This window comes from Odocoileus virginianus, unplaced genomic scaffold (genome assembly GCF_023699985.2).
Source record: "Odocoileus virginianus isolate 20LAN1187 ecotype Illinois unplaced genomic scaffold, Ovbor_1.2 Unplaced_Contig_63, whole genome shotgun sequence".
NCBI classification, from domain to species: Eukaryota; Metazoa; Chordata; class Mammalia; order Artiodactyla; family Cervidae; genus Odocoileus; species Odocoileus virginianus.
Window position 1 is genome coordinate 30,138 of NW_027224380.1, and position 7,714 is coordinate 37,851.

Genomic DNA, 7,714 nt, shown 5'->3' on the forward strand with positions numbered 1-7,714 from the left:
AGGTTCAGGCCCATGTCTGTGCTTATCTGCCTCTCCACCATAAAATAAGCAGAGATCCCACTCCAGATACAAGGATAAAGGTGAGTATGGATTGCTTGTTGTCAGGTCCCCAGCAGTCATGGGCTATCTCTCTATCCCTGGATGCCTCCTCAGCCATCAAATGAGGTGACAGTAACCTAGTGGGTTATTTGAGGTTTGAATTCTGTGATCCCTGCCATCCCAGGCCCTGGCAAGGACACGGAGCATGCCCATTCCAGTAGATCCTGCTCTCCTTCATTCTTTCTCTAGGCTCTGGGCAGGGGCCGGGGCATCTGCTGACAGTGGAGGAAGTGGTGCAGGAAGGGCTGGGAGGAAGGTGGCTCCCAAAGGCATGGGGAAGACACGTGGCAGGGCCATCTGTTGTCCAGGGTGGCCCCAGGGCCGAGGGCAGATTGGTTAGCATGGGTCTGTGCTCAGCAGCCCTAGGCTGAGATGGGGGGTCTGCAGAGCATGGGTAGGGATGGGGCCGGGGAGCTGAGGGGTGGGGTTTGGGGCCCAGGGTGGGAGAATCCAAGCCCTGGACTGTGCCTGTCTGTGTTAGGAGAAGAGCAAAGCCCGGCCACTGGGCTTTGAAGCCAGGGGACCCATCCTCCCTCCTCAGTGCTCCCAGGGTTTTGAGTCCCTCTGTCTTGGATCTCACCTCATGCCTCTCTCCTGCTGTCCTAGCCCTCCTTCCCGACCTCCCCACAGACTGCATGTGATGGACGGGTCCTCTGGATCACCACCCCCTGTCAGCAGACCACGTGGAGACGGATGGAAGGAGCCAGCCCTCTGTGACCCTCCCCTCTGTGTCAGCAGGCTTGGAGGATGCTCAGACACGTGGGGCTGATGTCCGGCCCAGGGCTGTGAGCTTGGAGTCTGCTGTCAGGCTTCTGACCTTTGTGGCTCTGTGTTTCCACAGCCACGTGAGGCCCTGAGAAATGAAGTTCAGCTGTCTGTCCTTCCGATAGCCTTATGTGGGTTTCATCTTAAACAGTGTTAAGACCCTGTAGACACAATGGCCCCCTATGCTATGTGGACCCAGCACTGTACCCTGGCCGTCCACATTGAGCACTGGGACTGGGAGGATGTGGCCTGGGGATGAGCCCCGCCCATATCCAGGCCTTGATGCTGGACAGGGACAAGTTCAGCCACGAAGTGATTGCTGGCAAGTGACACCTGGCAAGTGACGCCCGACGCTGCCCACATGGCCCCCAGAGCTGCCCTGGATCTCAGCTGGGGATGTGCTTGTTTGTTTTCTGTTGAATCGGTTGGTGAGGGGCGGGGTGATGCTGAGGTTTCCTCAGAGGGGCAATGAGGGTCTCTGGGCTGGAAAATGGCAGTCTGAGGTCCCTGACCACCACTGTGGGCCTCAGTCCCTGTTTGTGTTCTAAGAGGCAGAGGTGTGTCCAGGTCTGTATTGTGGTACTTGTCTCTGTGTGTGTGTCCCCACATGTGTGTGTGTCTGGCAGTGTTCATGAGAGGCAGGAAAACACCCAGCCTGGGTTCCCCACCCCCACTGCCTGCAGCAGGCCTGAGCAAGTCACCTGACTCCCCAGGGGTGAGGCCCCACAGCAACACCTGTATCCTGGTAATTCGCTTGGGGACCTGATGTCTGCAGCCTCCCTGCTGGGTCCCTCTGCTCTATCCATGCAACCCATAGTGGTCAGACTGAGAGCTGCCCGTGGCCTGGTGGGTTTGTGGAGCACCAGGCCTCTCCCTTTCATTTCGCTCCCTCACTGGCTTGGCTTCACACCGAATTCCCTTTGCCGAGGTGAGCCTGTCTGAAAGGCTCAGCCAGAGGATCAAGTTCACCCGGGTTCACCTCCGAGATACAGTCTTAGTCTCTAGTAGGCCTGACTTTGAATCACCTTGTTCTCCTTCTGTGTCCTGTCTTGCACATAGGTCTCGTGGACATTGGGGTCACTTTGCTGTGCTCAGAAAACCTAGGTCCCAAAGAGGTGTGGAAGTGGGAGCATCAAGCCCTGCTGCCCGACCTGTGAAGGAAGTACCTGACCATGCTCGGCAACCCCCACTGCCTGCTGCAGCCTGTCCCAGAAGGGCTGGGAAGGATATCTTCCAGGTGGACATCCCCTAGCACCTGGTCCCCTTTGGGCAGGAGGCCTGTCCAGACTGGGCTCTCAAGTGGAAGGTGACCAAGAGACCAGCTCATGGTGACACTGTCCAGTCGCCGTCCTGCCCTGGATGTGCCCGTCTGGTTTGGTCTGAATCGGCCCCACCCTGGGGTGCACTGCCCACTTGGTGTGGGGCTGGGGGTCAGGACTCCCCTCATGTGGTGCTGCTCGGAACTCAGCGTGAGTCTCCAGGACTTTGACCTTCACGATAAGAGGGCATCGCCACTCATTTTGGCCCTGCTGTGTCTGGGTGGTTGAGAGAAATGTGTTGTTAGGAAACCGCTTAGTGTTTTTCCCTCTCTGTTCTGGTCCAAACTCCCCGATGTTGGAACAGTGATCCAGGGGGTGATGGGGAAGGCTGGGGGCAGGGCTGAGCCCGAGCAGCCGGCGAGGCCTCTGGCAGGCAGAGAGGCCCACAGGCCCTGAAATAGGCCATGGTGTGTCCTTTCAGGTGACCCTTGCCCTGCTCTAAAGTGTCCCTTGGCTCACAAAGTGTGTGTGTTGGTCACAGTGTCTGGCCACTCCCGGTCCAAACACAGGCTCCTAAACACAGCTGTGAGGGCAGAACCACAAGGGCTAGTGTTCACCTGGTAAAACCTTGTACTTGTTTTTGGGTTTGGGATCATGTGTTTGCAAGGCCCTTGGTGGGTGGGGTGACCCTGCTTTCTGGTGGGCCTCTTGGGGAGGCCCCTGGATCGGGAGCTGGAGATGCTCAGCTGCTAATCAGAAACTTGTGGCATCATCGGGGGACCCAGGAGGAGCCCCTTCTGCTTCAGGGTGCATGACTCATGGAAGGTGACACCCCCATGGTCAGGAGCCAGACTGGGTCTTCTGCTGTGTGGCAGGCAAGGCCCAGGGACCAGTCCTGGGCTGGCCTCAGTGCTCGGCTCGGGAGCCACACTCTTGGCTGAGGGTGTGAAATGCTGCTGCTTCAGATGAAAAGGGACCATGGGCCTGGATGGAGGCCTGCCTTGGGCATGGGATTCCAGCCTCATCTGGATCACCCAGCGCCATGTGTGAATAGCATGGACAGATAGAACAGAGACTTGCAGTTCTCATTCAATTCTTTATTTACTCCTGTGGAGTTTTGTTGTACTTTATTAGAGTCAGAGAGTGGTTTTGAGTGTTCCTGCAGTCTTGGCAGCTCAGGGATTGGGGTTGTTCTTGAACTGCTCACAGAGGGTACATTTGTAGTCTGAGGACTCCTCCTGCTCCTCCTCTGCCTCAAGGGCCTCATTTTGGGCCACAACTGAAATGGCCACCATCATGATGCAAAAATTGGTGTGGTACATAGTCATCACTTAACCATAACCTGGGTACTCTGAGGGGCTCTGGGGCAGTTCCCCTGTGCTGTCCCTTTCAGCAGTAGCGGGGGTAGAGATGTAGCCTTGCTGGATTGCCCTCACCACTGGGGCTGCCCTGCTCGCTGGGGAGATGGTTTGCCCCAGCCCACATGGCTACACTGCCCATAAACATAAGGACACAGAACTGAGCACTGGCCAGGGATTCCATGAGCAGTTGGTGTTCTCTTCTGGGCCTTCTTATCAGCATCTTTGTGGACTTGTGATGGAATCGAGGAGAGTGTCTGGTCGCCACTGCATGCTTCTTTCTCTTTGGGTTCATTGTTGCACCGATGATGGGCTGAGCAATTTTTCTGGGGTCACCTTTTCTCTGGATGTTCTGCAGGAGTAGAGGCTTGTCTCTCTGAAAGTTGGAGTTGTGATAGATCTGAAAGGAAATGAATCACTTCAGCCATCTTTGGGGAGAATAGTTGTTCCTCACTGCCCTCCTCACCACCACTGTCCAGACTTTGCCTAACTATGAAGACAAGGTCTCTTCACTCCTGGCAGGTTTATGAGGCCCTAACAAGTGTGCTCCCTAGAGCTGCCCCGGGGCCATCCTCACTTGAGGTGTTCCTGGCGGTCCCTGACATTCAGTGGCCCCTCAGGGTCTGGAGTCACCCCTGTGGATCCTGTCTAAGGGGATTTGTGGAACACGATAGGCCCTGCTTTCTCCTCTTTCCTTAACTGCCCTCTCACAAGAAAAAATTCTCCTAAGAAATGAAACCTGTCCAGCACTTGGCTCATCAAGTCTAGTCTTCCCGGAAGGACCTTCTACATTACCATCATCTTCTTCTTCCCTGCAGAGCACCCCGAAGGGTGAATTTTACTGAAACCGTACAGGTTCAGTTCACGGATGAAGCTCTTGATGCTTTCTGTCTCGAAGATCTGGTCCGCACCTCTGCGCTGGAGGACCTCTGTCTGGAAGAGATCTGCCTCGATGACCACCATGTCTCCCTCATCATTCCAGCGCACAGAGGTGAAGGCCGCATCCTCCACGATCCTCCAGAGCTTCCTGGGGAAGGACAGCCCGAGGACGGCGTTGTTCTCTTCCTCATTGGCCATTTCTGGGTTCGGGCCCTGTGGGGGTGGGTTGTCTTGGGAGCCCGGATCTGAGCCCACAGGTTGCTCCCTCTGCTTCTCCAAAGCCTCCCCTGAATTGATGTTTGGATCTGGGGGAAAAAATAATGTAAGAGGCTGTACATCTCTCACCAAGAGAAAAGTCCTGTAACATTTCAGCAAAAAGAACAAACAAACAAACAAAAAAACCCCTTAAATATCTTATTTTGCAAGTTCTCGTGGGTTATACCAAAATTTTTCTCTTAATATGCAGTTGTTTTGAAAAAAAATAAAAAATACAGAAACTAAAACCCACCCATAAATGTGTAGGGAACACCAATTACTGCAGCATCTGGCCACCACACACAGGAATGCACGTGTGTGTTTTTCTTCTGTGAAAGCTTTCTGTCTCCACCCACCTTCCCAGCTGCCTCTGTTTTGCTCACCAAGAAGACTGAGCTTTGGCCTCGTGAATGAGGTGGAGGAGTGGAGCTGTGAGGTTGTGGGCACCGTCTGGCCTGAAGTGAGGAGAGAAATGCGAGTGCTCCCCCTCTGGGTCCAGTTATTTCAGGGACCTCAGGGGAGATGCCCATGAAGAAGCCTCTCAAACACCTTCCCTGCAGTTTCCACACTTACAGCACGTCCCAGGTCTCGGGTTCAGCTGTTGTTTAACAAATCCTCTCCTGCTGGACAAGAAAAGTGTTTCCACAGAGAACCTGCCCAGATCTTGGCCTCAGTTGGTTCGCTTGTTGGACATGAGAAATGTTTCCACAGAGAATCTCTCTGGGTCTTGGCCTAGTTTGGTCCTTTTTTTGGACGTGAAAAGTGTTTCCACAGAGAATCTGTCACTGGATCTTGGCCTTAGGTTGGTCCTCTTGTTGGACATGAAAAGTGTTTCCACAGAGAATCTGTCTGGATCTTGGCCTCGACTGGAACAGATTTAACAGGCAGTATGTTCAGGGTTCAGGGAAGTTAGTTCTCAAGCTTAATTTAGGGCTATAGCACCTCCACACCTCCACCCCTCCTGTGCTCACGGAGCCTTCTCTTCAAGAGGAAGGTGTTTGGCAACAACGCCACAAAGACACATACTAAAGAGGAGAAAGGCCATGGCAGGTGGGGCTGGGTGTTCTTGGGGGAGCAGAGGGGCCTTGGACTCTCCATGCTGGACCCCTGCCCCACTTCTCCTCCTTCTAGCTGCTCATGCAGCTATCTACTCCTGAGTGCCTGCCAGCAAGGGGCTCCCAAGACACCTCAAGCTGGGGATGGAGATGGGAGAGCTGGATGCCAGGGAAACTGAACCCCGCTGCAGGTCAGCACACTATGGACAAGGGCCCGCCTCACTGAACAGTTGGGCCCTGTCCATTCAGGACACCCTGTCTGGACTCCAGGCGGCAGTGCTGCTTCCCCCAGTGCCCACCTGGCTCTCAGGAGATGGAAGAGAGACTGGGTTGTAGTTTCCATCTCCTGCCCAGAGAATGACAAAGGCCAGTTCCCCAAAGTCAGAGCAGGGTGGGCAGAGTAAGTGCTTGGGTCTCACAGGGTCCCTGTGAAGAGGGGTTTACTCCTGACTGGATCCTTATTGGCTGATTCTCTTTCTTTTTTGTCTTCACATCAAATCTCACAAAGACAAGTAGTCCAGGTGCCCACAACATCACTCACCTAGGTGCCGACAACCCTCCTTATTTATTATGGGCACGGAGACAGGTTGGCTGGAATGACACTCCCCTGGACCAGAGAAGAAACACCCTAGGTTGTGTCTCTTTTACCTCCTGTGACCCAGGTGGGCACTGGGGGCAGAGCACATGAACCTGGGGTCCAGAGAGGGTGTCCTGAATGGACAGGGCCTAACTGTCCAGTGTGGCTTCAGGGGGTATGGGCAAGAGGGGCACTAACTCCTTTCTAAATATTTCAGACAACCACTGAGTTCCTTTTGGTTTTTGGTTTCAGATCTTTTTATATGGTCCATTTTCAGAGTCTTTATTGAATTTGTTACAATATTGCTTCCATTTTATGTTTTGATTTTTTGACTGCAAGGCATGTGGGATTGTTACCAAGTCCAAGCTCACTCTGCATGCCTCACAACAGGCCAATAAATCAGAGGCGAGGTGCTGAGGCAAGGAATATGACTTTACTTGGAAAGCTGGCAGACAGAGAAGATAGCAGACTAATATCTCAAAGGAACCATCTTGTCAGGGTCTGGACGCCAGTGTCTTTTATAGAACACAGAGCTGGGGAGGAGACAAAATAAAAAGGACATTTATCTGGCAAGTATCTCCTGGAATGGCCAGTCTTGGGAGGAGATGTGTTACTTTCTCCCTTCCTGTAGCCATCCACAGTGGACAGGTCCTGAACAAAGGCAGAGGGGCAGGGTTTCCTGAGGCAGGCCATTATGTATGGACAGTATCCCTGTAGCAAACAAACCAACAGGAAGCAAAGGTTAAAGTAAAACATTCAACATGGAGTCAGATTTTGTTCTTCCCTGTAACAATTCCCCAGTGTCAGTGTCCATTCCACAATCTTATGGACAAAAGGGGTTATGATTATTCTAATTGCTCCATTAGCTGCATCTTTTGGGGAGTGTCCACCACTGGTATCAGTGTACCAAATGTTGAGATTTGTCTTCTTTTGTTTTTCTTTGAAAGTCTCTACTTCATATGTGTAAACATAAAAATATTCATAACCTGGGTGTTGAGAGTTATGTTTTATTCAGTAAGAATCTTTTAGGATTTCAAAACCAAGAGGCAGCATCTAAAGTTTAGGAATTTATAACTTTTCTATATATGGGAAGATGCACCAGCCATCTTACTGAAATCAGTTGCTTTGATACCCACCTTACCACCTGGGACCAGTATCCTGTCTTCTTCTTCCCGAGTTTCTTCACGGCTCACCATGAAAAGTGGCTGAACCCTGGTGGCTTCTAGAGGGAAGGTATTCTCCTTCCTGAGTTTTCTCAGGGATCACTGTGGGGAGTGGCTGCAGTCTGATGGCTGCTAGAAAGCAGGTATCCTTCTCCTTCCTGAGTTTCCTCAGGGCTCACTGTAGCAAGTGGCTGCAGTATGATGGCTTCTGGAGAGTAGGAGGGGGGACCTGAATCCCCATAGAGATAATCTCATCAGAGACAGCAAACACATCCTGTGACTCCAGACAATCTTCCAATGTTCA

General features: G+C 52.6%; 2 pseudogenes; one reads left to right on the forward strand and one right to left on the reverse strand.

Annotated features, from left to right (window-relative positions):
- Positions 1-959: 959 nt before the first annotated feature.
- On the forward strand, positions 960-2,625 carry LOC110142613 (protein EOLA1-like; annotated as a pseudogene).
- A 648-nt stretch (positions 2,626-3,273) lies between these two features.
- LOC110142612 (heat shock transcription factor, X-linked member 3-like) lies at positions 3,274-6,625 on the reverse strand (annotated as a pseudogene).
- Positions 6,626-7,714: the final 1,089 nt, after the last annotated feature.